We start from the raw sequence: 26263 nt of genomic DNA on the forward strand, positions 1-26263 counted from the left end.
CAATGCAATGCTCCTCAGACAGGATGAAGAGATCATTACTCCCCAACGCCATTCAGCTCTGCAATTCAACCACCAGGGGCAAGACATGTTAAAGTGCTGGGGTTAGGACTAAGCTTAAGTTACCACTCAATGCACTTTAGTAAACTATTTAAGAACTTTTTAAAAGCTATTTATTAATGCTTTTTGGGAGGGTGATTTTAGATGCATATCATATTTATACTGAGTTAAATACTGTATGTAATTAGTTTTGCTACAGTAAGTGTATGGGACACTGGAAAAATGTTGAATTTCCCCCTTGGGGATGAATAAAGTATCTATCTATCTACATTAACAGATTAAGGGCAAAAGAATAGCAAAAGAAAAATTGGTCCTCTTGAAAATCAGAGTGGTTGTCCATGCACGGAGTTGAAAGAGATATGGGAGAACTTAAATGGATTTTTTTTGCATCTGTATTTACTAAGGAGATGGACACAGAGTCCATAGAAGTGAGGCAAAACAGCAGTGAGGTCATGGACTGTACACATATACTTAATTATGTGTGTTCTGCTGGAGGATTGGAAGATAACTAATATTGGTCCTTTGTTTAAGAAAGGCTCTAAAATAATAATAGTAATAGGCATCCATTAGTCTCGTGAGACCATGGATTTGCACCTTGCAAGGTTTCCAGGGCGCAGGCCTGGGCAGGGTTGTATGGGAGACTGGCAGTTGCCCAAGCTGCAGGCCTTCCCCTCTCCACGCCACCGATATTGTCCAAGGGAAGGGCACTGGGACATAAGCAGCTTGGCACCAGTGTCGTCACAGAGAAATGTGTTGTTAAGTGCCTTGCTCAAGGACACAACACGCTGCCTCAGCTGAGGCTCAAAACAGTGACCTTCAGATCACTAGACCTAATGCCTTATCCACTAGGCCACACGCCAACATTTCCTGGCTCTAAAATAAACCAGGAAGTTATAGGCCTGTGAGCCCGACATTAGTAGTGGGTAAGTTATTGAAGGTATTCTAAGTGATTGTATATATAGGCATTTGGATATATGACTTTGTGTATAGTTGGTCATGTCTAACCAATCTTATAGTTTTTCAAGGAAGTAACCAGAAAAGCTGATGAAGGCTAGGCAGTGGTTTTTGTCTAAATGGACTTTAGCAAGGGTTTTGACAAATGACAGATGGAATTTAATGAAGTCAAGTGTGAGGTGCTACACTTGGTGAGGACAAAGCAGGGTAGAACTTACTTGGTTCCTGGTAGGGCACTGAGGCGTGTGGTAGAATAGAGAGATCTGGGAATACCGATCCATTATTCCTTGAAAGAAACATCACAATTAGATACAGTTGTAAAGAGAGCTTTTGGCACATTGACCTTTATAAATCAAAGTATTGAGTAGAGGAGTTGGGATGTTATGTTGAAGCTGTATAAGATGTTAGTGAGGCCTAATTTGGAGCATTGTGTTCAGGTTTGGTCACCTTCAATGATGATAAGTTACCTGCAAAAGTGGCTTGAAAATGTTTGCATCCACCTAAGAAACTAGAAATAGAGTCTTAGTTTAATGGAATCCATGGCACCGTATCAATCTCTTAGTTGCACAATGAAATATCAATTAGGTTATGTTCTCAAACTCCAAGCACATCTGATTAATGTGGCTTTAACTGGCAGTAAAGTTGTAAGTATTTCTAGATTCTGTATTACCAATTTGAAAATGAAGGAAGAACAGATCTAGTGATTGTGAGAGAACAAGAAAATAGAGAAGATTATTTTAGGTAATTTGTTACAGTGTGAGAGGACTAGGTAGCCTGAGAGGTGAACTGTTTACCTTGCATTCCTTGAAGCTGCCAGACATCTTTTGGTGCTGTAGTGTTCTATTGGGAGATAAGCTAGCACCAGTAATCTCTTTAATAAGTTCTTACTAGCCACAGCAGATATACTGGTCACAGTGTCCCTCTTCTCCCATCATCCACCCACCCACTTTCCCTCTCAGATGGCTTCTCTTATCACCTGCTGGCTTATACTCCTCACATTGCCCTCGCTTTCTTTTTCGGGATTCTATCCCCTTCTTTTCCCGTCCTGACCAAGGGTCTTGGCCTGAAATGTCAATTGTTTATTCCTCTCCTTTGATGCAACCCGACTTGCTGAGTTCCTCCAGCAATTTGATTGTATTGGTCAGAGTGATTTCTGCCTGTTGAAAGCAGAACAGAATCCCTCCCTTTCAGACTACTGCATAGACCTTCATTTCCAAAACTGAATCAGAGATCCTGGGTAACCTTTCTGAAATGGTAGCAGTAATCTTTCTTCTTGGAAATTTTCCTTGCTGTCTAGGGTTAAAATACACGCTACCTTTAAAAGATAATGATTTTTTAAAATGTAGATTAGTAAAGCTTGATTCTTACTTCCAACCAAACAGGCAAGCAGCTAATGAAGAGCATGCTTAGGTAGAGCAGATTGCATGCCCGATTTGAGGTAGAAATACCAATTTCATATGAACTGGATGTGAACTGTAGATCACATGTTCTCATGCCCCAGTGTGTCTACGTACCAGCAATATTGAATTTCTTGCCCTCTGACATTACTCTGATTCCATGGATTAATGACAGTACTATTTGTAATATCCTACAAAATTTATTTTCGTAATTTCACAGATTACATTTTTGCATATTCCCACCTTGTTTTCTGTAAGATTTCCTTGCATTAATATTTTGCTGAAGCAGTGAGACAGAAGGGTAATTGCAACCGCCGGGTGTTTGTTCAATGCATGTCTTGCCTTTGGATTCTTTAGTTAATTCTCTGAAAATTTGCAGAATCTTCAACAATGTTAAAATGTAATGTCATTGCTATTTGCCCTTGAACTGAAAGGGTTACAAGTGTTTTAGCAGAGAGAACTATAATTACAGACCAGATAAATCTGTGATTTCTAATGGATGTTTTTTGATACTGACTAAAATTATATACTTAACCTACATTAACTGATCTTCAATAATCCACTTGCTGTGAGGGAATTCATGCTCATATTTTTGGATCATCATCTGGAGAGATCCGTTCCCTGGACAAACAGTCTAGATTCAGATTTATTTAAAACATGTACATCAAAGCATGCAATGAGATGAGTCATTTGTCTTAACAACCAACACACCCAAGGATGTGTTGCCACGTATTTTGGCACCACCCACTTCACCATAAACGTAACCATTAAACTCTCCCCAAGGATAAGCAAATATACAACTATGATTAAGGACAACTGGATGGTTCAGGAAAGTACAGCATCAACTTCTAAAAGGTAAATCATCAGCATTTCAGTTCAAGGTTATTTGTTGTACTCCTTTAGGCTCTTGAAATGATGCTCCTGGGATACTGAACTGATCTGGAAAAAATGAGTAGATTGTTGATTTAAGAAGTAACTTCTTCGGTTTTAGAAGTTTGGTCTCCTATCTGACCTGATAATGCTTCTTTCAGTAGTTCTGGTACTGCAATTCAGCTTGCTATCTGCCCACAAGATAGAGATATTACATAATTGGTGTTCAAAAAAAAACCTAGGGCATCTTCAAAGTTATTGACTTCCACTTCAAAGGAAATGAGCACTGTATCTGAGGAACAGCCCTAGGTTATTCTATTTACTCAGATTAACCTTTCATCTCCTCAAAGGGATTGGTAAACAAGTCCTTGGGGATTAGTTGTTCATTTCAGAAGGATGAAATATCCAGTTAAAATGTACAACAAAAAGTAGACCCCACCTACGGTAAGATTGAAGGGGCACTGCTGTACAATCCTGACATTTCCTATTAGAGAGCTTTCCTCCTAATTCTATGCAATTCTAAATGGCAAAGATTCAGAATAGTAAAGAAGAAATGCTCAAAATCTGATAGACCACTATGATCTGACTATGGCAATCTTGCTGAGTAAGTTGAATGTTATGAGAAGGAAGAGGGAGAGGACGATGGACAGGCGGAAGAAGGTGAAGTTTCAGTCAGACCCTGTAGCAGATTAAACTCAGAACAAACTAAAAAAGCTTAAATGTACCTTTTACATCTTTAAAATTTAGAGTAAACTCATATATATTGAGTGCAAAGTAGGTAACATTGCAGCTTTGAGTTACCTGATCATTTCTGCACTGTTCATATTGTTCTAACCGTAATACTAGGGACCCAATACTGCAGAGTTTATTCTAACTAATGTTAGACTGAATGGTTAAAAGACAGAATTCACATCTTAAAGGAAAAGTACTCTGTGATGTGTATGACTGCTGCCAGTTATTCCTTAAATAAATCTGAGCTGGTTAACTTTAAAGAGTAGAACAATGTTGGAGAAAATATCTCCAGGGTCTCAAAATATATACTGAAAAGTTTGTTGGAGGGGATGGGTGGTAGGTAAGATTCTCTATTTTCATGAAGGTTAAGGAAGATCCTTGGAGATGTTCAGAGACAGTGGGAAGAGTAGAGGTAGGTCAGGAGATCCATATAAGGATTTAAGCACAACATCTTGTACGTACAAATAAGCTGGAGGAACTCAGCAGGTCAGGCAGCGTCCGTGGAAACAAGCAGTCAACATTTCGGGTCAAGTCCCGACAAAGGGTCTTGGCCCGAAACGTTGACTGCTCATTTCCACAGATGCTGCCTGACCTGCTGAGTTCCTCCAGTTCATTTGTACGTGTTGCTTTGACCACAGCATCTGCAGTGTACTTTGTGTTTATCTTGTATGTATTTGTGCAGGAAATTCAAGGAGTTCAATCCAGTTGTAATCCTAATTAATCAGGACTCATTCCGAACCAGAGTATTGTCCATCTAGGTAACATTGCTGCAGCCATTGCAACCATGTAAAGCAAGCTAAATGTACTTTTAGCTATTCAGTTATGAGAGTGACAGGATATGAAAAAGCTGGGATAAACAGTTCTGTTTATGGTTATGGCATAACCACTCACATAACCAAACTAACAGACAGTGCCAGGCCTGGTTTTGCCCTACATAATATGGAGACAATGCTGGATGTTTTTTGCACTTTTTGTTATGTTTGCTCGCCTATCTACTGATGAGACCCGGAGCCAGAATACCACCAATCTACAGGCAATACTTCACAGGGACTTGGGCTATTCTTTTTGTGGGTGGCTGTATGTTTTCTGCTATCATAAGTCTGTGTTCCATGTGTTGTGTGCTGTTGGTAATGTGTTTAGTACCTTGGCCCTGGAGGAATGCTGTTTTGTTTGACTATATTCTGTATGGTTGAATGATAATTAAACTTGAACAACGATCAATCAGAGAAAATGAACTTGGGTTTGGTTGTCGGCTGACCATCGGTTGTGAGTGTATTTAATTATGTGAAGTTAACAGTTTCATACATAAGTCTACCTTTCATATCCTGTCTTCCTCTTAAGCCACAACCTCTTACATATAAGATGTAATTAGTGAATTTATGGACCTGATACTTTCTTCATGTATTTTAATTTTGTGTTATTCCTTTCCCATTTTGGAATTTAAAGGAATATAACCTATACAAGTGATAACCTATGCAACCTAATCACCTGATTTCACAATGGCAGACACAAACTCAGCTCTGAAACTGATATAATTCATACGGTTATTAACTTAAGGGAGAGGTGGTGTCAGCAAATGGTGAGTTACTACATTAGATGCAGTTACCCTGCAGCCTGGGCAGAGGGTGAAGATGGTATGGTTCAAGATCTTATCTACACCAAAGAACAGATTATAAATTCAGAAAGCATAAAGGGGAATGAAATTTTCAGCATGTTAGGAATCTTGTTTAGAGTGACTGCAGGGGATGTTAAGGAGCAAGGAGATGAACGGCACTGAGTTGGCAGAAGACTGCCCATAGAACGAAGTCCAATTCAGCCTAGCAATGGTCAGCTCCATTTCAACTTGTGGATCCAAGCATAGTTCTGCACCTAACAGATAACATTTCAGTTTCCATTGCAGCCTCTCATTGCAAATAGATGCTCAAAATGTTGTCATGTATAGTCCGCTTGATTTAATATTACCTCGGACTGCTTGAGATATAGGCTCCTGCAACATGAGTTTAGCTCTGACCTCGTGTGTGCAACGTGCACATTCTCTGCTCCGGCTTCCTTGGGAGGCTCTGCTTTGCTCATTTTGAAATGTTAATAGGCACTGCAGTGTACCATTTAGTGCTGCTACTTCATAGATTCAGCAAACTGGGTTCAATCCTAACTTCCCAATTGTGGAGTTTGAATTCTTTCTGTAGTTTTCCCTCAGGTACACCATTTCCTTCCAAAACTGGTTGGTTAGTCGATTGGCTGCTATGAATTAGCTCTGATATGGGCACTGGACAGAAGAATCAATGTGGAGTTGACAGGCATATGAGAGACAATAAACTACTTGGAAAGTTTTGGATTCAGATTAGTCTATTCCCATATACACCAGAGTGCAAATTCCTTATTTGCATGAAGCTTGCAAAGAAAGCAGTATAGATCATCATAATAAATACAACAAGCAGGAAACAGCAGAATGGTGCTAACATTGTAGAGTGTACTGAAGCTGTGCAAAAATAAATGCTAAAGTGATAGCAACGGAATAATCAGAAGAGGTAGAATTGGAAGTATCACCAGGAAGGGGATGTGAAAGATGATATTGGATTAGGATTCTGACAGCAGGGGAAAGAAGTTGTTCTTAAGTCTAGACAGGTGGGTTTTCAAGTTCCTGTACATTTACCAGATGGAAGAAGAAAGAAAAACAAATGGTCAGGGTTGCAGGCAGCCTTGACTATGCTGCTATCTTTCCTGAAGCAATTTCCTTGAAGATGCACTTAACCGAAGGAAGGGATGAGCTTGAGTTGGACTGGGCAACGTTTACTACTTCCTGCAGAATTAAACAGGATATTAGATTAATGGGATGTCTTGAATGGGTCTCCTTTCATGCCAAAAATAAAAACATGTAACGCACAAGTCAGCAGTGGCTGATACTACTCAATGAAATACCAGAAAATTCTTTTAGAATGCTAATTTCATGGAGAGTTTTTTACATTCTAGATGCTGTGATATGGTCAATGACAAAGGGATGGGTAGTGATCTTACTGCATGGGAAAATAGGGTCATGATTATTATGCTTCATCTTGGATGTCTTCTTCCATCAGAAAGAGTCGTTCATCTATCTCTCTTTCCTTTCCTTCCTTTCTTTACATACTTTGGTGTTATTCAATGTGTCCCTTGCATGCTGGAAGCTAGCGTAAATGTTGACACCATGCCAAGTATGGTCAAGCCAGTCTGTGCCAACAGGGCAAAAGGTTGAAACAGTATGCCAGTGATCTACTCTATTCATGTAGCAAAAAGGCTTTCATTACATGCATGGCTAACTAACAATATTCATCAGGCATGACATCAGCTCAAAGTCCTTTGTTTTCCAGAAGCTATCCTTTGGCTTCCTGTGGCAGGCTGACACTGCAAGCTGTCACTAGATATTCCCCATGTATAGATACTGTATCCAAAAATACGCAGATAGTTGGAGGAAAAAAAAAGGATTACCTGTTTATGATGGAGGTTAGGAGAGATTCAATCTGTGAGGTCTGAATCTAAAATTTCCATGCCAAAGATCCGTGGTCATTCAGTTATTGAATACATTCAAAGTCAATATTATTGGATTTATTGTTTTGAATGAAAAGAGAAGCAAGGGCTTTGGAATCAGGCAAGAAGATGGAGGCCAGGACCAAAATCACATGAACCAGATCTTATTAAATAACCCTGAAGCGCTATGTAATTTCCTCCTTTTTTTTATTTATCTCTTCTAATGAAAGAATACTGGAATATTGGTCCACATGATTCACCACCCATGATCAAGCTGTAAGTGAAGAGAATTGAATATCTTTCATTCCTCAAATAAAGCACATTTGACATATAGTAAAAGAATTTGTACCTATTTGATGGTGACCAAAATAATAAGGAAGACTACATTATTGGTAAAGTCATGTGCTCTGGTAAGAGAGGAAGAAATATAGCTGGACCTTTAGAAAATAGTGAATTGGATTGGCTAGCAGCCTGGAAAGAGCAAACTGCCCAACACTTATTGTCATGGTTACTTTGCAGCAACTGCCAATGTGATCCTTGCCTTGCTCTGGGACTTCAGTTATATTTGCATCAGGTGACAAATTGAGGATGACTTCATTAACAAACAGATATTTTGCATAGTGATCCTCACTGAGCTAGTGCAGTTGTTCTTTGGACACCCAGGGAATTATGACCCCTAGATGAGAATCTTACTCTCTTCCCACTATGGCAGCTCATTTGTCTCTGTATGCCCTCAGCTCACGTTTATGCTCATGATGTGCTACTAAAGGAATCCCTATAAAGGCCTTGCAACAGCTGGTTCTTAAAGTCAGGAACAGAGCCACTATGTACCTGACATACACTCCTCGTAGAATGTCGCCACTGTGCACAAGCTCAGCAATCATCAAACATTTGTAGAATGGTGAAAAATTCAAAGGATATGAATTCATCTATAAGTAGTCAAAGACAAGAAATGATTCCCTGCCTTGCTGCTGAACTATATTCAACTGTGAGACTGAAATTCCAATCTATACAATGGCAGGAGTGGGTGGCATCAGATCAGCATTGTATGTTCCCAGTTGATCTGCCTTATCTGTATGCATACAAACACGATTCACAATGCAATCAATAGTCCTCACTAATATGCCATTTCGTTCTTTGCACCATTTGTGTGCACTTTTGACATCACCTGTCTAGTTTAAAGAGCTCAAAGACAAATGCAAACAATCTGAAATTCATGTTGAATATTTTTGCTTGTGGGAGAATTCAAGAAAATTGCCATAATTATAAAATATTTACAAATATGTCTAATGGGAAATTAAAAATCCCTTCTGTGAGACTAATGCTTCCTGACTACTATAGAAACTATTTCAGGCAAATACCTTAGTTATTTTCAGAATTAAACTAGACAAGCATAAATGTGTATATACCTGAGCAGGGGAGGAGACAGACTGAGAAAAAGTTATTAAAGCATTCGGTCAGCCAGACTTCATAAATGAGGACATGGAGTACAATAGAAATGAAATGATAAAGCAGCAATTAAGACACAACTGTTGTGTATTAATTGTGTTATTTCTGGTCACTGAAAGATGTGAACGCTCCAGGAGAGTACAGAACAGATGTCTGGAGATGAGGGATTTGAGCCATAAGGATAGACAAATGTTTCTGTGGTTGGCCACATTGGAGGAAGGAAGGTTGAACACAAATTTGAAAGATGAGCTTAGTTGCAGTAAATACAATGAAAGGATTCCCTTTAGCAAAGTGGTCAGCAATCAGAGGACTCAGATCTGTAACTTGTGACTTGTAAAAATTGAGAGGCATGGTAGTATCATGGTTAGCACAATGCTTTACAGTACAGATGACCCAGGTTCAATTCCTGCTGTTGCCTGTAAGGAGCTTGTACATTCTCCCTGTGACCCTGTGGGTTTCCTCTAGGTGCTCCAGTTTCCTTCCACAGTTCAAAGACGTACTGGTTGGTAAGTTAAGTGATCATTGTAAATTGTCTCGTGATTTGGTTAGGGTTAAATCGGGAGCTGTTGCACAGCTCAGCAGAGTTGGAAGGGCCTTCTCTGTACTGTATCTCAATAGAAAATAAAAATAAATCAAATAACTTTGAAGTGACTTGTATTACCTGGAAGTGTCATGATGTAGATTCTATTGCTTATTCCAGAAAGAAACTGGGTGATTAGTGAAGGTTAAAAAAAATGCAAAATTATGGGAAAGAATGGAAAATAAAACTGACTGGAAGGCTTTACAAAGAATTGGTGAAATTAATAGCTCTCTTCTGTGTTGTAATCGTTATGTGATTCCATTAAAAAGATGGAAACTATGTGAGAGAAAATGAAATAGATTTATACAGTGAATATTAGGATGATGAAACTAAAGTGTTCCAGCAAAGACTAATTAGAGCAAATGGCCTCTTTCTGTGCTGTGTATTCAATGTAATTCTATATAACATCTTAACCATTTGGAAATTTTGAGGATACTTGTGTAAGTCACTTTATTGATTCCAGGGACCTGTCACAGCTCTACTCATTCACCTAACTGGTTTTAAATAATCGATCATAAAACAGCTGATTGCTGAAGGTTTAGATAAGTAATATATTGTGAGGACTTTGTGTATTTTTTTCGTGTTATTAGGTGTACTGGTAGTTGGAAACCTGAGGGAGAAGTACATAATTTGTTTCTGGTATGTGGACATCACCAGTAAGGCCTGTTTAATTGTCTTTATATTATTGCTCTTGAAAAGCTTACGATGATCTGTCTTCTTTGCAGTGCAAGTGGTGAAAATATTCCAATAGTGCTGCTGGATATGGAGCTTCAGGCTTTTAATCAGGCAACAATGAAAAAATTCCCAAAACATTTCCAAGTAGTGCATGGAAACTGAAGGGATTTGCAGAGAATGGAATTCTCATCATAGCCACATGATAATCAGAGATCTTGGACACAGCTTCAAGGTCAATTGTGATTACTCTTGAAGTTTTGCAATGAAATATGGGGTTGGAATGTAACCATGACAAAAAACCTGCAATAATTAACAAAAATTCCATGATGAATAAACGTACACAAACCAAACTTACCGTTATTAAATAGCCTTAAGACCATAAGATATAGGTACAGAATTAGGCCATTTGGCCCATTAAGTCTGCTCCATCATTTCATCATGACTGATCCATTTTCCCTCGCAGCCCCAATCTCCTGCCATCTGTCTGTATCCCTTCATGCCCTGACTAATCAAGAACCTATCAACCTCTGCCTTAAATATATGTGAAGACTTGGCCTCCACAGTCACCTGTGGCAATTAATTTCACAGATTCACCACAGTGTATTCAATCATAATCTGTAATGAAGACAGGTTTTAATTTGTTGCAGCACAGTATATAAAAGGTCAGACTGTTGGTTAGACTTAGCTTTTTGATGCAAAGATACTTTATGGATTTTACATGATAAGCTGAAATAATTTGCTGATAATGACACGGGTAAACAGGGAACCTGAACCTGATATATTAGGACAAAGACCAGTTTCTTTCATTCATTAACACAACAGATTCTGCAGATGCAAGAAATCCAAAGCAACATGCAGAAAATGCTGGAGGAACTTAGCAGGACATACAGCATCTTTGTAAATGAACAAAGAGTCAAAGTTTCAGGCTGAGACCCTTCATCGGGACATTTATTCATCAATCCGATTGGACATCTGCAGTATTATTTGTGCAAGGATGGAAGACTAAGCTTAACAGTGAATAGATTAATATTGAATCAGAGAAATGTAGAAATACTTAATAGATTGGATTAAGAAAGATTAAGATAAAAAGGAAAGCTCTATAAAATGTTTAAAAATATATGCAATGAATCACAATCCAATACTTAGTATAACCTTTCACTACTACAGAAACTGCCAAGTTCTTATTACATGGCCAAGGATGAAATCAGTAATTTACTTAAGTGTTTTCATATCTACCTGCAGTTACAGGAACGTAGTAATATTCTATCTATTTCAATAATGGCATTTCAGTTTTGTTTTCAGGAAGCTAATGGCAGAGTTTAGCAACTAAGATGATAATTTTTTGATGTGCAGCTTTAGCTGTGTCATCTGAAGCTGCTGTAGCATCTGATTGGGATAGTAAACTTTGGGTCAGTATATTACAGTCTTATCTCTGTGCTGAAGATTATTTTAACAAACGTTAAGCCAAAGGAACTGGCTTGTACACTATAAATGGAATAGTCAATTTTCATTTATTATGCAGATCTCCATCTCAAAATTCATAATTTTTGATTCATTGATCTATGCGCCCATCATTTACTGCCATATATATCTGAAAAGAAACAGTAAGTGCATACAGATACTTATTCAACCTCAATTTTATTATAATCAAAAACATATTGTATTTTTTCAATGTAAAAAAAAGAATCTAGCAGACATTTGAAATCTATAATATGGCTTGAGGGTTTAAGTTTTGAAGGAAATCAGTTTACAAGTAACTTTAAAATAAATGAATTGGAATTTGTTATTTTGAGTGCTTAACTGATATAATGCTGAGAAAAAAAATCACATTATTTTTAAACAGTATCTAGTGAGCAGGGGTAAAGAAATTTCTTATTATTTTCTTTTCAGAGTGTTTCTGTCATTGAAGATAGATTGTCCTGTTTAAATTGTTTATTCATGCATGAAAATAGGCAAAGAATACTGCCAAATACTTCCCTTATCTGGCAAAAAGCCTTATTTTCTCTATATCTTCTACTGATTAACTTTATCCTTTTCACAATCATCTTTGTAAGTATTTGTTATGTTTATGTGATGTGTAAACCTTTTAGTAAATTTTGAAAATTTTTTCACAAGATTAATGTATTTTCTGTAATAGACTTAATGACAAAACAAATGAGCATTCCTGGGTGAGATCTGATATTACCAGGCCATTTAAAATATAGTTTTAATGTTTCTTTTTGTAAAAGTTTAAACCAGTGAAAGCATAATGAAAAGTTTATTCGCTTCGCGCCTTCATCCGTGATGTTTCATATGCTCTTGATCTCCTCATCAACTCTCAACTGCCTGGCCCTGATCGGCTCATTTTCAACATGGATATCCAGTCCCTATACACTTCTATCCCCCATTAAGAAGGCCTTAAAGCTCTCCTCTTCTTTCTTGACAACAGACCTGACTAATTCCCCTCCATCACCACCCTCCTCCATTCAACTAAATTGGTCCTCACACTCAACAATTTTTCTTTCAGCTCCTTCCACTTTCTCCAAGCCCAAGATGTAGCCATGGGCACTTGTAAGGGCCCTAGCTATGCCTGCCTTTTTGTTGGCAAGTGAAACAGTCTATATTCCAAGCCTGCTCTGGTAATGCTCCATGACTCTTTCTGCATTACACTCATGGCTCCATTGTTGCTGCTTCATGCACCCACGCAGAGCTTGTCGATTTCATCAAATTTGTGTCCAACTTGCACCCTGCCCTTAAATTTACTTGGTTCATTTCTCTCCTCTTTCTTGATCTCTGTCTCTGGGGGCAAACTATCTACCAATATCTTTTAGAAACCTACTGCATTTCACAGCTATCTTGATTATACCTCTTCTCCTGTAAAAGTGCCATTTCCTATTCTCAGTTCCTTTGTCAATGCTGTATTTGTTCCCAGGACAAGGCTTTCCTTACCAGGACATCAGAAATGTCCTACTTTTTCAAAGAGTAGTATTTCCCTTCCCACCTGCATTTCCTGGGCATCCACTCTCACACAATCTTCATGAGGCCTAACAGGGATTGTGTTCTTCTTGTCCTCACCTACCACCCCAGGAGCCTCTGTTTCCAACACATCATTCTTTGCATCTTCCACCTTCTTCAATGGAATCCTACTACCAAACACATCTTTCAGCTTTCCGCTTTCTGCAGGGATTGCTCCCTCAATGATTCCATTGACCATTCATTCCTCCCCACGAATCTCTAGCCTAGCATTTATCCTTACAAGCGGAATAATCTGTCTATTCACCTCCTCCTTCACTTCTGTTCAGGGCCCCAAACATTCCCTCTAAGTGAGGCAACCCTTCACCTGCAAATCTGTAGCATTCGCCTCTTGTATACAGAGCTCCCAATGTGGCCTCCTCTACATCGGTGAGAAACAAAGTAGGCTGTAGATGGAGCGAAGTTGCTTTGTCAAACAACTTCACTCTGCTCAAAACAGAAAGGATTTCCTGATGGCTCAGTTTTAGTTCCAATTCCCATTCCCATTCTAACATGTTGGTCCATAGTCTCCTCCACTGCCGCAGTGAGGCCATTTTCAGTATGGAGAAGCAACACCTTATATTCTGCCTGTGTAGTCTCTGACCTGCTGGCATGAACATTGATTTCTCTAATATCTGGTAATCATTCTCCCAATTCTTCCATTCCCCACTCGGCCTGTCTTCTTACCTCTTCTCTTCTCGCTGCATATCACCTTCCACTGGTGGCCCTCCTCCTTCCCTTTCCCCTATGGTCCACTCTCCTCTATCAGATTCTTTCTTCTTTGCCCTTTGCATTTTCCACCTATCACCTCCCAGCTTTTTACTTCATCCACCCTCCCCTACCCACTTGGCCTCACCTACCAGTTTTAACTTTTACTCCTTCCCCTTCCCCCACCTTCTTATTCTGACTTATTTTCACAGTCATAGCAATATTTTAACATAACAAATCCAGAGCCTTTCCCAGATTATGATGGAATAGTCAATGGTGGCAAGAAAGGCATAATCAAAAAGTTATTTATAGAAAGTGAATAAATCAAAATACTGAGTATAAGAGTTGGAATGTTATGCTGAGGTTGTATAAGGCATTGGTGAGGCCAAATTTGGAGTATTGTGAGCAGTTTTAGTCACCTAATTACAGGAAGGATATTAATAAGGTTGAAAGAGTGCAGAGAAGGTTTACAAGGATGTTGCCAGGACTTGAGAAACTGAGTTACAGAGAAAGGTTGAATAGGTTAGGACTTTATTCCCTGGAGCGTAGAAGAATCAGGGGAGATTTGATAGAGGTATATAAAATTATGATGGGTATAGATGGAGTGAATGCAAGCAGGCTGTTTCCACTGAGGCTAGGGGAGAGAAAAAAAAACAGAGGACATGGATTAAGGGTGAAGGGGGAAAAAGTTTAAAGGCAACATTGGGGTGGGGCTTCTTCATACAGCGAGTGGTAAGAGTGTGGAATGAGCTGCCAGATGAAGTGGTAAATGCAGGCTCACTTTTAACATTTAAGAAAAACTTGGACAGGTACATGGATAAGAAGGGTATGGAGGGATATGGTCCAGGTGCAGGTCAGTGGGACTAGGCAGAGAAATGGTTTGGCACAGCCAAGAAGGGCCAAAAGGCCTGTTTCTGTGCTGTAATGTTCTATGGTTCTATGAAGGGTTTGGGGGAAACATTCAGAATATGACAGTGGGAGAACAATCGACTCTGGAATCAAAAGTGAAATGGTAGAAAGGATGGATGGTAAAACATTTGTTAAAGCATAAGACTTAGAAGCAGGGAAGTGCAAGGGCAAAGAGCTGGCTGAAGTTGAGCAATGTACATTTGTATAGCAGTTTATAAATTGATCCAAAGCACTTGGCAGACTCAGTACAAGCAAAAGTTAATGCTATGTCATAAAAGGTATTAGATGACAAATAATTGATTTGAAAAAGGGGCTTTCTTGGTTGGACAGAACAAGAAAAAAGCAGTGAAGCATTGGAAGGAATGCCATACCTCGGGGCTCTGCAGCAGAATACAAATAGTTAATTTGGGAATGATAAAGAACTCAGCATTAGAAAAATGCAAGTATCTTATAAGGTTATAGGAGATTGGGAAGGATAAAATCATTGTGAACGCTAAATCATTGCAGGTATTTAAACAGGAGGTAGATACTGGCACTGGAGAAGAGCTGAGCTTTGGGACAGATCAGCTACCGACATGTCGAATGGTGGAGCAGAAGTGAGAGGCTAGCTGCTCCAGTTTTCTTGAGCAATCCAGGAGCCCGTGTTGTGGCGGCCGAACCAGATTTGGCGAGGGGCAGGGAACAGGTGACTGAGTTCTGAGTGACTCGCAGTTTACTGAGAGTGGGGCGAGCCAGACCACCTAGTGGGTGTGCGGGAACGACAGCCGGGGTATTGCGAAGGTTTTAATCTGAGTTCTGAAGCGCGCATAGCCACACCAATTGACGTGGACCGAAGCAAACTTAAAACGGTCTATACTTACATTAAACACGCGGTGCTGGCTGATATTGCAGTACCCCCGGTGGTTTCCCTTTAAACGAATGCCTGCCGAGATTTTAAAGCTGGCGCACAGGCTGCCTCCCTCCCTCCCCTTCCCAGCGACGTCACTCAACTTGCGAGCGGCTCTGATTCCGGTGCGGGAAGCAAGGGGGCGAAACGCTTAGGAACCTATCAATAATAAGAAGAGACCAGCTATTACAGCGGATCATCCAGGAAAGCAAGATTAAGGCAAAGTAGGCATCTCTTGCAACTTCTTCCACCCCCGTCCTCCCGAAGTAGTTAACTCCTGGTGTAAATAACGTTGTAAAAACGTACACGGATGTATTCCGAAAGTGTGCGCCTGCTTTTGTTGCGAGAAATTTTGTGGAGGGAGCCCGATTGTTAACAAGTCCTGCGATGTGTTCAGTCAGGGCTGGAGTTTGTCTGTGCTGCCGTCGGGGTCTGGCCTGTGCTGCCACCCCTCCCACTCTGGAGCAGGGGAGCGACAGAAGCGGGTTTAAACATTGAAGGAAACTTCTCGAGCGGCTGACCTTTACTCCAGGCTCAGCCATCTAAAGTTGCCAGATTCTGGTCTTTCAACTTTTTAGACTTTGGAAGTTCGCTCACTTCAGCTGCTGTTGTGGTGGCAACACAATTTGAATGTGTATTTATTAGTGGCGGTGTGTGTTTTTTTTTCGCCTTTTTGCGTGCACGCGCCGATTAGAGGAGTTGCACGAGCCCGCGCACAGCCCAGGAGGGGTGAGCGATCCCCGACAGTTTCTCGGATAGAGCGAGGGGTCGCCCGATCTCGCCTCGCACAGGAGAGAACCCCCCCATTGTCACACAAACCCTCACCTCACCACCACAATCTTCAGGGCAGCCTGTTCTTGCTGGTAAATGAGTTGAGAGCGCCTTTGCAGTTACACTTTTCGAGCGATGTACTGATATCTTTGTTTATGTGTATGCGAAATTGAGTTTTTATTTGCAAAACAATAATGTCCTTTTTAACAAACCTGACATTTATTTAAGACGGCCCCAAATAAGAACAGCGCAATAAAGGGTAGTCCCATTCCCGCTTAATAATTATATTCTGATTGTTTAACCATTTGCAATTAAGTCTTCGTTTGTTATTGCACTTGTTGTGTTACATGTTGATTTCAGAACTCTGGAAATGCTCTTGTAACTTGTGTGTGGTTGCCTAGGTATTGTGAATGTCTTGGAGATACGAAATTGAGCATCGTCCAGTCATTAGCTTCAAGCAATTGAGTTTGCATTCCTCTCGATGTTAAATGTGCCAACGTTAGAAAGGGCTATGGGAAAGCTGTTAGATTTTTTAAAAGGAATCTCGATACATTGCTTTGCACTTGCCAATTACTAAAGATTATTTTCAACTTCCCTCATTCTTTTAAAACTGTCACCATCGTTTTGTACTGGTTTAAAATTGCCATTATAGCCAGTTTGATACTTGCAATATTTGCTGCGAAGATTTCGTAGTTCATTTATAATAGAATAGCTTATCTGAGTGGAACCGTAAAGAGGGCATTATATGTTCTTTCAGAATCTGTCAATGCAGGCTCACAAGGTGCTTTATTTCCGTTGTGGGTAAATCAACAAGAGGCGTTAAAAAGTAAATGATCACGTGATTGCTGCTGTATTCCTCCTCCTCTCTCCTCTTCTCTCCCCCGTTAATATAGTGACACTTGCTGCAGTCTAGTCATAAATGCTAGTTACATAATTACTATTCGCTTCTCCCACCCTTTCCAAAACAAAAATGCTAGGTGAGATATGTGGTTAGAATGCTTTGGGAATAAGCTATCATAATTCTGCTGTGTTGTTGGATGTTATATTAAAAAATTACACAAGTCCACATATTGTATCACAAATTTGAAACTAGCAAGGGAGCAGCATGAACTATGTAACTACTGAAGTTAATGTTGCCTAAAGCAACCAAATAGAACAATGAAAGTTTTCCTCAATTTTCTTCCTACCTTGCGTCCACCTTTTAATTAACAAATATTTTCTCAGCTTTTGACAGTCCTGTTGCAGAAACTGGCAATGAAATGTAGTCTCTGGTCAGATTACCTTTCTGAGTAAGTTGTCGAGTGTGTTTTATACTTTGAATAGAGTGCTGAGTGATTATTGAAACAAGGTGAGTGTGAGAGGTAGACTTCAGTTGGTAGCTGAAGACAACCATAGTGGTGGTGATGAGGTTGGGCGCGGGGGGACAAACAATTGGACTAGTGAGGGGACGGAGGCAGAAACTGGGAGAAAACATGGGCTGGGCAGACATTTATGGAATCGCTCCGCTGTTTGTTCCATTTGTTTATAACTTCTGTTTTTGATCCCAATTATGCCAGTTTGTCAATCTGCACTTTGTTTGGATACTTTGGTTGAAGCCCCCTTCCTGTACAATGCTAATTGGCAGTCAGTGCAATTAGAGGATGAACTACTATTAACTAAGATAAACTATTTTAGACAAGAATCTTTCTGAAGTAGTTATCAGCCTGTATTAGCAAAAGCAATTTTCTCTGCTCATCTTTGGGAATTATTTGTGCCTGTATGTCTTAAATCTAGCTTGATTACGAAAATTGATGTTTCTGCATTGTTCACAAGACTGTAATAAATTCTATAGTTTTTTTCCATGTGTAGAAAGTAAGTATTAAGTCAGCATTGTTGTCCTGATTATTTTTGATAGGATCCCAGATAGCAGCAACAGGATTCAGTGATGCATATGTATTATACATTGAGTTTTTACTGTGAAGAGATGTTGAGTTATTTTAACCATCCAAAGCACCTTTTTTTAAAAAGTAAAAAGCAAAACAGATGCAAATCTGAATTACAGACTGGAATTTTGGAAATTAGCAACTGGCCAGGAAATGTTGTTTTTTTGGGGGGGGGGGGTACAGAATTGACATTCACGGTTGGATGCATTTTCATCAGCATTCACCTAAAACTTTAACTTAGTTTCTTCCTGCTTTGATGCCTGGTGTGTAGATGTAGTAAAGGCTATTTAAGGTTACATTGTGCTTTAAGTGGGGAAGTCTGGGACCAGAGGACACAGGCTCAGAATAGAATGATGTCTCTTTAGAATAGGGATGAGGAGAAGTTTCTTTAGCCAGTGTGTGTTGAATCTGTGGAATTCATTGCTACAGACAGCTGTGGAGGCCAAGTTATTGGGTGCATTTAAAGCAGAGGATGATAGGTTCTTGATTAGTAAGGGGGTCAAAGGTTATGAGAGGTTGAGAGGGATAATAAATCAGCCAAGATGGAATACTGGCCAGACTTGATGGGCTGATTGGCCTGATTAAGCTTTTGTGTCTTGTGGTCTGTAAGACACCTGGCAGATAGTGAATCAGGACATTGCTTCTATTCGCATTGAAGCCATGCTCTTCCATTTTAATGTGATTAGCAATTATTTAGTGATTATCCATTATTATTTAGAAATATACGGTATACAGCAAACTGTTTTGCATAGGTTGCTGTGATATTGTAAGACAAAGAAACTTCTAAATAGGGTTATTATTTTGATTTGGACAGAAACATTGTTCTCAAAATTCATATACTTTTAAGAGGCATATGCAGTGGCAGGAAAGACACATTTCTAATGATATTTTCACATCTTTTTAAGTTGTATTTTGTTTTTAAGATGTTTTTAACATCTTGTTGTTAAGATGGATGTTAAACTTTTGACATTTTATTTAATTGGCCATTCAGTGAACCAGAATGTCTTTGGATTGTGGGAGGAAGCCAGACTGGAGCATTTGGTGGACACCAATATGGAGAGAGATATAAATTTGTCACAGGCAGTGCTGGAATTGGACTCTGAACCTCAATGCCGTGGTGTAAGCTGTAGCAGGGTCGTGGCATCTGCTCTGCTACCAGAGTATCTGCATCTCAACGGTTTTACTAAGAAAAGCAGACAGAAACTACCCATAATTAGCTTGCATTTATATCATGTCTTCAAAAGCAGTAATTCCCAACTTGCTTGCATGAAAGCAACACATGTCCACATATTTAATATGGATTTAGCATATTACCCCACCTCAAAGAATGCCACTGAGAGCTGCTCTTTTTCTAACGAGCAAGCAATTATGATAAACCGATGTCCCGATGGCAAGGTGCTGTACTTTTTTCATATTTTTGCAAATTTATAATTAGATTTTCCTCAGTGTTAATAATGACCCTATTAATAGATCCCCTGTTATCTTTGGTGTTTTCACCACCTACACTCTGCCTGAAAATGTTATCTCCAAAATCTAGTGTAACTGCAACAAGTACTATGCTGGTCAAAGAGGAAGAAAATTATTGACCAGGCTACATAAGCTTGAACTAGTAAGCAGAAGACATGGCCCATTCTCGCTAGTATCAGCTTGTAAATTCTAAGGAGGACACCATTTCAACTGGATAATTCAATAAGTTTTCTACTTAACATCTATTCATCAATTTCAGTTTTTTTCTAACTTGCTCTTTGTTAAATCTCTCTCACTTCAGCTTATTAGAACATTATTTCCAATTCAAACGGTACACAAGTCGTTAAATCATAGTCAAAGTATCAAAATATTCTCAATATAATTAATGCTTTCTCTATTAAATTTGAGGAAAAATGCATTGGCAGACCATCTACAACAGGGAAGGTTCACATGCAAGTCTAAATTTATAAACCAAAATATGATGCTGCGCTGAATATCAGAATTCTGTAGTGTGCATCTTCTCACTACTTGGCAGTTTGGGGCACATTACATTTGAGCACAGCTTGTAACATTTAGAAGTTTGGTTAATCACTTGAGTTTGGCAAAATATTTGTAGACGTTTCAGCTCCAATCAAGAAGCCATCATCAGTGCACAGTTGAGGGGGCTGTCTCCTCAGAATGCTGGCTTATATACTCCTCCAGAGTCCAAATGGATATTGATTAGACATTGTGATCCGGTTGGCTGGTTCAAAATTTTGCCAAGGCTAGCAGAAATTACTTTATGATAATCTGCCATTTTGAACATCTGCAGTTATGTTTCCTCTTATTTTTTTCTACATTCCTGCTTCTGACTATTCCTAAAAAAAATTTTGGTGAGGGTCTTGGCATTAATCATCAGAATAAGGTAGCGAGATGTCTTAAACACAAAATGATGGAGGATCTCCACAAGTTGGGCAACAGCTATGGAGGGGAATGAACTGTGGACATTTTGGGCTGAGACCCTTCATCAGGGCTAAAAGGGAAGGGAGAAGAAGGAAAAAATAGGAAGTTAGGTGGAGGGGAATGAGTACAAGCTGGTAGGTGATGGATGAAGCCAACTGAGGATGAGAGTGGAGATTAAATGAGAAACTAGGAAGTGATAGAGTGGAAATTGCAGTAAGGCAAGGAGTAAAGACAACATCCAGGCAGCATGGAGTAAATGAGGTGCTCGAGGAATATAAAGAATGTAGAAAGAATCTTAAGAAAGAAATTAGAAAAGCTAAAAGAAGATGAGGTTACTTTGACAAGTAAGGTGAAAATAAATCCATAGGGTTTCTACAGTTATATTAATAGCAAAAGGATAGTGAGGGATAAAATTGGTCCCTTAGAGAATCAGAGTGGACAGCTATTTGTGGAACCAAAAGAGATGGGGGAGATTTTGAACAATTTCTTTTCTTCAGTATTCACTAAGGAGAAGGATATTGAATTGTGTAAGGTAAGGGAAACAAGTAGGGTAGTTATGGAAACTATGATGATTAAAGAAGAGGAAGTACTGGCGCTTTTAAAGAATCTAAAAGTGGATAAGTCTCTGGGTCCTGACAGGATGTACCCTAGGACCTTGAGGGAAGTTGGTGTAGAAATAGCAGGGGCTCTGACAGAAATATTTCAGATGTCATTAGAAACGGGGATGGTGACCGAAGATTGGCGTATTGCTCATGTGGTTCCATTGTTAAAAAAGGATTCTAAGAGTAAACCTAGCAATTATCGGCCTGTAAGTTTGACGGCAGTAGTGGGTAAATTAATGGGAAGTATTCTTAGAGATGGTATATATAATTATTTGGATGGACAGGGTTTGATTAGGAACAGTCAACATGGATTTGTGCGTGCAAGGTCATGTTTGACAATTCTTATTGAATTTTTTGAAGAGGTTACTAGGAAAGTTGACGAGAGTAAAGCAATAGATGTTGTCTATATGGACTTCAGTAAGGCCTTTGACAAGGTTCCGCACGGAAGGTTAGTTAGGAAGGTTCAATCGTTAGGTGTTAATATTGAAGTAGTAAAATGGATTCAACAGTGGCTGGATGGGAGATGCCAGAGAGTAGTGGTGGATAACTGTTTGTTAGGTTGGAGGCTGGTGACTAGTGGTGTGCCTCAGGGACCTGTACTGGGTCCAATGTTGTTTGTCATATACATTAATGATCTGAATGATGGGGTGGTAAATGGATTAGTTAGTATGTGGATGATATTAAGATAGGTGGCGTTGTGGATAATGAAGTAGGTTTTCAAAGCTTGCAGAGAGATTTAGGCCAGTTAGAAGAGTGGGCTGAAAGATGGCAGATGGAGTTTAATGCTGATAAATGTGAGGTGCTACATTGTGGTAGGACTAATCAAAATAGGACATACATAGTAAATGGTAGGGCATTGAAGATTGCAGTAGAACAGAGTGATCTAGGAGTAATGGTGCATAGTTCCCTGAAGGTGGAATCTCCTGTGGATAGGGTGGTGAAGAAAGCTTTTGGTATGCTGGCCTTTATAAATCAGAGCATTGAGTTATAGGAGTTGGGATGTAATGTTAAGATTGTACACGGCATTGGTGAGACCAAATTTGGAGTATTGTGTACAGTTTTGGTCACTGAATTATAGGAAAGATGTCAAAGAAAATAGAGAGAGTACAGAGGAGATTTACTAGAATGTTCCCTGGGTTTCAGCACCTAAGATACAGAGAAAGGTTGAACAAATTAAGTCTTTATTCTTGAAGTGAAGAAGGGTGAGGGGGAACTTGATAGAGGTAAAAAAATTGGATAGGTACATGGACAGGAAAGGAATGGAGGGTTTTGGGCTGAGTACAGGTAGGTGGGACTAGCTGAGAGTAAGCGTTTGGCATGGACTGCAAGGGCCAAGATGGTCTGTTTCTGTGCTGTAATTGTTATATGGTCCAGGTATTGGATAGCCTAGGGCAGTTGTAGTCAAGTGAGTCTGCTGTAGACACATCTGCTTACTATAGACAAGATAGGCAGGGGTGATTGTGGCAATGTGTACTCAATTCAGACGAGTGAGACCTCTGTAGTGGCACTTTTCTAGAAAGGCCTTCCTAAAACATGGCATCCAGTTACACAATAGGGAGTGCCAGAGATAGGTGAGATAGGAATAACAGAAGGATGTGATTCACCCCCAACAACTATGGGACAATTGCTTTATTAACTTCAAAATATCATTGGTTCTCAGTTTGAAGTTTTGATTAACTTTTAATACATCTATTGTGAATGATGATTGATCCTGCAAGTAAGGAATTCCAACATGCACAATTTACCAACTGGTCAATATCTGTAACTGATGAGCCAATATTGTATATATTTTTTAAAAAAATAGCAGTTTTCGGTTCAGACTTCAGAGCGGTGAGAGAGACACATCCAGGCTGATCTCTTTGTGCACAAGTAAAATAAAAAGAATGCTTGAGTCGTAAGAGTTTGTGCATTCTGGTCCCAGTTATTTTGGTTATTTTATGGGTGACAACAGTTGATTGGAGTTTTCCCTAACCCTAACGCTAACCCTCAGAATTACATGCCTCTCATTATCTTGGTCCCTGGGAAAAACACAAGCAGTGTCTGAGCCGGACACTGTTGGGCCACCTCGGGGAGAGTGTCTAGTGATTAAAGGTCTGAAACACCTGACAATCCGAGGGTGCATTACTGACGATGTGTCCCAGCGCACACCCGGTTCGCTGAACCAAGTGGTGTCGGACCACAATAATGAAAGGCATGGGCCAGATTAACCTGGCTTCACCATATGAGGCTATCCGCCATAGCACCTCATACATCCCCACTCAAAACTCTGCAGTCGGTGTTGGACCACGATAATGAAAGGCATAGGCCAGATTAACCTGGCTTCACCATATGAGCCTATCCACCATAGCACCTCATACATCCCCACTCAAAACTCTACAGTCTTACCTCTTCCAGCTACACATATACATCCACCAGCCCAACACTCAAACCTAATCCTAAAGTACAAAAGAGGAACACACCCCCACAAACCCTAGGCATGTCCTGATTAACCCTGTCTTCAGCCCTTCAAACCCTAAGCACACCCCGATTAACCCTTGCTAAACCCCCACAAACCCGATGTCCTATGTCAGGAGGGGCAAGATTCAACAAAGGCAAGTGTTGGACCTGGTTAATGAAGGCGTGGGCCAGTTCAAAGTGGCAGGGTTGTGTGAAACTGAATCTCAAGTGACGAGATCAAAAAGCACAGGAGGGCTGATTCGCCCACTGCCCACATAATCTTAACCTAACCCTAACTCTAACTGATCAGTCCTAAATCCTAGGCTGCTCGTCTTTGAGCGAGGAACTTGAGTCTGCTGCTGGAACACAAATTTCTTCCTGTACGGAGTAGTCAAGCTGACATAGGAAAGTTTTTGATAAAAAAACAAAGGTTGTCATGGGCTGGGTTGTGCCCAAGACAAAGCACAGGAAAATTTAGTAAGTGTACTGTTTAAAAAGAATTCTGCAATGTGTATGACTGTGCCCTAATTGAATATGTGTGAATGGTAACATTAAAGTCTCCTGTTGCAGTCCTCAAAAGGACTCTGGTAGTGTGCGTGTTTGTACCAGAAAGCATTAAGCGTGCACTGTAGATGGAGGAAAAAGGAGGTACATTGAGAAGTATACTGTATCTGTGGAATGGACCAAGTGAATGTCTGCGTATGTGTTGCAGAAAGAAAAATATTATTGTTCAGTATTGACATGAAAATCAAAAATGGTTAGATGAGTCCTGTGGGGAGATTGAGTAAAAGTTAAAGGAAGAAAAGGCACAGATTTGACAGGCAAAGGACAAAAATGTCAACTTCAGCATTTGAAAATAAACAATTAGGGCCAGAATTTGAGGATGAACTAGATTCTGTACCACTGCCTTCCCCAGACATGATTTCAACAAGGCCCGCACCAAATAACACTTCTTCAGTACTCAGTGAGTCTGGCGTCAGCTGGTGTCCTGCCACAGGTAGCGGTTCCCAGTAGTACTAAGGCAAACGGGTGAAATGTTGATTTATATATTTGCTGAAATTATCTAGTGGGAGCTCCAAGAAATATTTCCCTTGCACTGCAGGTTGTCTTTTGTCCTCTGTTTTTTTTATGCCAATGATATTAATGAATATGTAGAATTTGTATAGGAATGCACAGTTATGTAGTAAATATTTTCAAAAGTATTCTGAATTAACTCAAAGTGAGGACATCTGTCTTAATAACTGTTGTTATAAATAGATTGTAACCTAGCTTAAAGAAAACATATACTGTTACTTATGTGAGATGAGAAGAGTTAAATAAAATTGTGTGTTTTGCAAAATTGCCAATGGCAATTACAACATCAAGGGATTAAAGCTATTAAGGGAGATGGGGTGGGGGGGGGGGCAATGTTTGTGTGAGACTTCCTGGTTGCTCTACTATAGTTTCTGGTCAATATTGTATATTGCTTTAAAAGTATTGTGATACTGTCCTATATAATTTGTATGTTATTTTAAGTTGTAGCTTTGTTTTATATTTAACCTAATTGACAGTGACCAAATTTTGGCCAATCTTTACCAGATTAGTTTGTTAAAATTTCGCTGTAACCTTCGGTTTTCTTTATACACAAGTCTCTTTTAATCACACGTGACTGGTTATTTTTGTTTTGAGCAGCATAGTTTAGATAATACTATGCTAAGTATATGGGTTTTGCAGTTCTTTGATCCAGCAAACTAGAAAAGAGACTGTGGACACAGGGATCAGGCATGGGGATGTCCGTGAGTGGTATGTTTGCAGGCAGCCTGCCCTTGGGCCAAGGCCACCTTGATAAATTTCCCAAACCGGAGAATATCTGCAGATGTTCAAAATCCAAACAACCAAAAAAATCCAAATCCACACAAAATGCTGGAGGAACTCAGCAGGACAGGTGGCATCTATGGAAAAGGGTAAACAGTTGACACTTCAGGGTAAGACCCTTTGTCAGGACTGGGGGAAGAAAAGATAAGTCAGAGCAAGAAGATAGGGGGAAGATGAGGAAGAAGTAAAAGTGGTAGGTGATAGAAACTGGTGGAAGGGTAAAGTAAAGAGCTGGGGAGTTGATTGGTGAGAGATAAAGGGCTGGAGAAGGGGAATTGGATAGAGAGTTGAAGAACATGGATGGAAGAAAGGGAAGGGGGAGGAGCACTAGAGGGAGGTGATGGATGGGTAAAGAGATAAGGTGAGAGAGGGGCGGGGTGGGCAGTTACCTGAAGTTTGATAATTGATGTTCATGCCATCAGGTTGGAAGCTACCCAGAAGGAATATAAAATGTTGCTCCTCCAGCCTGTATGTGGCCTCATCGCAGCAGTAGAGGCCGTGGTCTGGCATGTTGGAATGGAAGCAGAATTGAAGTGACTGGCCACCAGAACATCCTGCTT

General features: G+C 39.8%; 1 protein-coding gene and 1 long non-coding RNA gene across 21 annotated transcripts in view; one reads left to right on the forward strand and one right to left on the reverse strand.

The window, feature by feature from the left end:
• The window catches only part of LOC132392661 (uncharacterized), a 53173-nt gene extending 36928 nt beyond the window's left edge, over window positions 1-16245 (reverse strand). The window contains exons 1-3 of one of the 3 annotated variants that reach the window (XR_009511614.1): window positions 16016-16244; window positions 15684-15868; window positions 1230-1297 (exon numbers count right to left, since the gene is read on the reverse strand). This is a non-coding gene — a long non-coding RNA (uncharacterized LOC132392661). Of the gene's footprint in view, window positions 1-1229; window positions 1298-15683; window positions 15869-16015 lie in introns of all 3 variants that reach the window. The other 2 variants (XR_009511615.1, XR_009511613.1) reach the window with 2 other exon arrangements.
• LOC132392660 (PTB domain-containing engulfment adapter protein 1-like) overlaps window positions 15786-26263 on the forward strand; it is a 403579-nt gene continuing 393101 nt past the window's right edge. For 6 of the 18 annotated variants that reach the window (XM_059966847.1, XM_059966846.1, XM_059966838.1 and 3 more), the window contains exon 1: window positions 15811-15933. The gene's annotated coding sequence lies outside the window, so the exon portion shown is untranslated. Of the gene's footprint in view, window positions 15934-16418; window positions 16573-26263 lie in introns of those variants that run through there. The other 12 variants (XM_059966844.1, XM_059966843.1, XM_059966851.1 and 9 more) reach the window with 9 other exon arrangements.

The sequence above is a fragment of the Hypanus sabinus genome, chromosome 4 (assembly GCF_030144855.1).
Source record: "Hypanus sabinus isolate sHypSab1 chromosome 4, sHypSab1.hap1, whole genome shotgun sequence".
Lineage (NCBI taxonomy): Eukaryota > Metazoa > Chordata > Chondrichthyes > Myliobatiformes > Dasyatidae > Hypanus > Hypanus sabinus.